A 5047-nucleotide genomic window follows, 5' to 3' on the forward strand; every position below is an offset into this window, starting at 1 on the left:
CCCGATCAGGGTGATGGAGCCCCTGAACTAAGGACCAGTCATCTAGAAGAACACAGAGCTACCTCAGCGAGTCAGATAGAAGCCTCCAGGACAATGTTTGTTTCCCAAGGTGCATTTATGCCATGTTGAACTCTCCCTTTATTTTTTGCAAAATATTTATTCACAGCAGATTATATTTTTATTGAAAACAATGCAAACTTGAAAGGAATGCTCTTATACTCATAAGGCAAGTCCTCACAAAACCTCAAATATGACTTGACTCTTGGCACACCCTGTGGGTAAGTTCACGGCTCAAAGGCAGACAAGACAAAAGGCTTCACGGTGAGTGTGCACAGGACATATTTAGCTGGGAGGACAAGAGAAGTGTTCTTTCACAAAAGTGGATTTTAATATATTCTTCAAATGTATTCAATGTGAGAAACTCAGCAACAAGAATATCTATTATAAAAATAGCTGTCCATATTTAGTGTTTGCCTTTGGTCTTTTCTGAAAATTAGAAGGCTGAATATTTTGTTAGCATAATAAGTATGTGTAATGAATTATAACTAATACTTCCATGGGATGGAAGGCTAGGAAATAGATTCATCTAATTAAAAATAAAAAACTACATATAAGACTGGGTGCATGGCTCAGCCTATAATCCTAGCACTCTGGGAGACCAAGGAGAGTGAATTGCCTCAGGTTCGAGACCAGCCCAGCCCGGGCAACTTGGCGAGACCTTGCCTCTACAATTAAAAAAAAATTAGCCGGGTGTGGTAGCGTGTGCCTGTAGTTCAGCTGCTTGGAAGGCTGAGGCGGAAGGATCGCCTGAGTCCAGCAGGTCGATGACTGTTAGCATGTCACTGAACTCCAGCCTGGGCAACAGCGTGAGACTCCAACTAAAAAAAATTTAAAAACTGAGTGCAGAGCCGGGGTCGGTGGCTCAGCCTGTAATCCCGCGCCTTTGGGAGGCTGAGGTGAGTGGATTGCCTGAGCCCGCGGGTTCGAGACCCACCTGGGCAGCGAGACCTCATCTCTACAATAAATCAAAAAATTAGCTGGGCGTGGTAGCGCATGCCTGTAATTCCGGCTACTTGGAAGGCTGAGGCGGAAGGATCGCCGGAGCCCAGCAGGTTGAGGCAGCGGTGGCCGGGAGCGGCCACTGCACTCCAGTTTGGGCGACAGAGTGAGACTTTGACTGAAAAAAAAAAAAAAAAAACTGAATGCAGTGGCTAATGCCTGTAATTCCAGCACTTTGGGAGGTCAAGATGGGAGGATCGCTTGAGCTCAGGAGTTCGACACCAGCCTGGGCAGCATAGTGAGACCTCATCTCTGAAAAGAAAAAAAATTTAAAAATTAAGCTGGTGTGGTGGTGCATGCCTATAGTCCCAGCTACTTGGGAGCCTGAGATGGAAAATCACCTGGGAGGTCAAGGCTACAGTGAACTGTGATTGTGTCACTCCACTCCAGTTGAGTGAGAACTCAACTCAAAAAAAAAAAAAGAACTATATATCATAGGATAGTGTGTAGTATTATATACACACATACACATATAAAAATTATCTTTGGGTTGAATCATAACAAATAATTTTTACTTTCTTCTGCATGTTCCATGTTTTTTACAACAAACATTTGTTTCATAATAAGGAAAAGGCTCCCTTTCCTTATAAGTAAGGTAAAATTAATTTTTGTCAACTGAAAACAAGTGAGTTACAAGTATAAGGTTGATGCATAAGTTCACAGTGTTTGTCTTTGGCATGGCAGCACTGCAGTGTTAAGAGTTTGTCATTTGTCATGTGGAGTGGAGTGACAATGTTGTGCTTGTGAACATGCCTTACATTTTGCAGACTGGAAGAAAGTCAGTGCTATTTGTGGGCTAAAGAAGATAGAGTGTCGAGTGGAAAAAAAGAACACTTCCGACATATTCTTCTGTTTAACAAAGGAGTGAAGGCAGCAGAGGCGTCTGGAAACATTTGTACTATGTTGGGGGAGAATGTCTTTGGGGATAGCATGGCAAGGAAATGGTCTGATCTGAGTGATTCTCCACAATCAGGAAAACCATCAGGCTTGATGAAGACCATTTAAACACTTTAATCCGTGGTGGGCCGTGTCAGTCAGCCTGAGAATTGGCAGATGTGATGAACCCTGGCCAGTCAACCCTCGTGTGGTATTTGCATTCCATGGGCAAGTGAAAGACGCTATGGACTTATGCATCAGTCCAGTCATTTGGTTGGTCACAGGCAATCTCATCCTGCAATCTCATGTGAAGTAAGATCCCATCTTATCTGGGCTCACTCGTCAAGCATTCCATGGAAGGCTTTGGTTAGCTTCATGAGAGAGCCATTCCTATGAACTTAGGAAGGCTGGGGTCTTGGTACCTTCTGAGCTTTGTGTTTCCCCAGACGTACATTTCACAAGTGGATGGGTTGGATCACATGGGATCAGTTGGGTCATGTAGTAGAGACCTGCCCCACCTTGACTCCATCTTAATATCAAGGAACTAAGCTGCCACATCTCACAGTCTCAAGGTTTAAGCTGTAGGAGGCAAGGCATTGGGAGTACCTGTTAAGACCCAGATAGCTGGCAGGATTCTGTGGGTGTCTCTGAGCAGGAGCTGGTATACGTCTGCTGCAAAGGCCCAGAGAGTACACATTCCAGCTCAGGCCCTTCAGTCTCTGTCCTAACTGAGGTAGGTTATTTTAGACTAGATTAGATATAGACAGATAAGTTCCTTATAGGCAGTTTTAAAATAGGGGAAGGGGTCTGACATTTTTCCTTATCAGCACAACAGCCCTCAACACTCTGCAGGCTGGAATGTGAACTTACCAGTGCAACCCAGCCCTCCAACTCATAGTTAATATAATAATTGCTGGAAAATCTATCAAGTTTCCTGTCAAAGGCAAAAATGCACATTCAGGAAAAGTCCACCCCTTAACTCGTCAAAAATGAAGACATGGTCATCAAAAACTAGATACCTACAGCTTGATAATCTTTCACTACTTACACTCTAGCTTGATAATCACTGGGTAGGTATATCAAGCTTCTTGCCACAAGCAATATATGTTCTTTCTCTTAAGATGCCTGTACTTGTCAGGCTTGCCCCGCCCCTCTCTCTTTTAAAACTATACGGGCCTTTCTGAAATTCCTTTCCGTGGTGGGCCAAAGTACCCATGGTACATCACACCTCACCCCATCTAGCAACATAATCACTCAACTCTGCCTCTGTCACATGACAGCAGCAGGCTTGACAGAGCCCCCACAACCACTCATCTGCCACCTAACATACCTCCCCAAAACTCAGTGAAGGGAACAATCAATATTTGAACCCCTGTTATCTAGCTAAGTCACTATTGAATCTATTTGAATGGAGACATTTCAGTAACTTGCAGATATAGGTGCAGGCGCCAGGCTGGTTTTCATTGCTTTTGGCTCCATCAAGACTAAGAGCTGCAGCCTGACTGTGCAGACTTCTGCTGGCTGACAGCAAGCCTGCAGGGTGTTTTGACAGCTCTAGGTGAGTTGGCTGGGAACATCGTCAATGCAGGCAGAAGAGCCCTCTGGGAGTGAAGATGTCACAGAGAGGTCATAGGGGAGAGGGCTTGACTCTGAGGTGGGGTGGTCAGTCTTTGGTTCCTTTGTTCAGAAATCCCACTCCCACCAGCAGGCCTCCAGGCAACTGAGGCTCCAGCCAGCTCTCTTCCCACTGGGGAAGGCTTAGACCCCACTCACCCCCATCAGAGCCAGCCCACCTACCATGGATGCTCAAAGGTGGGAGGAAGGATGGGGAACAGTCAGTCCACACCCAAGTCATCGGGAATACTTTGCAGACAGGGAGTCATTCCGAAGCCGAATCACAAGGAGGCACTGGCAGGAGCTCCTCTGGGGGGTTATTTTCCTCTGAAAGGGACTTCTGGGACATGAGTAAGACAGCAGCTTCCAGAGTCTCTTAAAGGGTCCTCCAGGAGAGCAGGGCAGTGGGACACATTGTATTCCACAGACAGTAGAAGAGGACGCTTCCTCCTTGGAACTGGCTGCCACTTTTGCTCTTCTGGTGACCAGCTGGCCACCGAGGAAGCATGGAGCCCACAGCTGTAAAGAATGATTTTGGCAGCAGCATTCACAGCACAAATTTAAAACTCCAGCTGGTTCCACTGCAAGCAGGGTCAACACAAACAGCTGATGATAAGCAAACTCAGAACATGAAATGCACCACAGAGAGCGTGACAACACTCTGTTTTCTATAGTGTGCCCGCTGTCCACTGCTGTCCCATGGTCTAAGCATGGACATCATTTTCATATTTTGTCTTGCTGTCTAAAAGTTGTATTTCATCAGGAAATAAACAGTCTCTCCATCTGAGGAAAATCATCATTGAAAACAAAATATTTGGCTTCCTGTTTCCCAGAAAGCTTTTGCTGCTGTTCCCATTTCTGGCCCAGCATTTTTCCAAAGAGTTGAGAATGTCATTCAAGTGAGTCAGTCCCCCGGGCCCAGTAGAAATGATAAAGATATGGACACTTGAACCCGAATGCTGTACCCTCGCTACCCTGGTGGACTAAAGGGCAGCAAGTGTCAGAAAGAGGACGTCCCTGCAGAGATACAGCCTGAAGAAGAAGAGGGCTCTGCAGACCTCTGCTGCCTTGCACCGCCACACATGTCCCAGCCGGCAGTCTGGCTGCACCTGGAGCCTTGGTAGAAACGACTCTGACCTCACCCCATCCCTGCATTCCACAGGAGAACCTGCTGTAGACAGGTCCCAGGAGGAGTGTCTGGAACTCGCTGCACACACACTCCCCACCAGGGCTTGTACCTGAGAAGCCACGAGGCAGCTGGATGGCCTCATGACAGCCTCCTGCACAAATGTTTGCGTGGGGAAAAGATGGATGCTCGCTAAACCAAAGAGCCGCCAGTGTTTTGATGCCACTCTCTAAGGATGTGGAGAAGGTATGCTCAAGACTGTCAGCCTCCGCTGCCTATCCTCTCTGTGAACACCACACATTACCTGCTAACTTGTCAGAAAGGCAGATTCCTGGGCACCAACCCAGCCCTCTGGAACCAGCATCTCGGGGT

The sequence above is a fragment of the Carlito syrichta genome, unplaced genomic scaffold (assembly GCF_000164805.1).
Source record: "Carlito syrichta isolate Samal-C Ts95f unplaced genomic scaffold, Tarsius_syrichta-2.0.1 Scaffold304476, whole genome shotgun sequence".
Taxonomy (NCBI): Eukaryota; Metazoa; Chordata; class Mammalia; order Primates; family Tarsiidae; genus Carlito; species Carlito syrichta.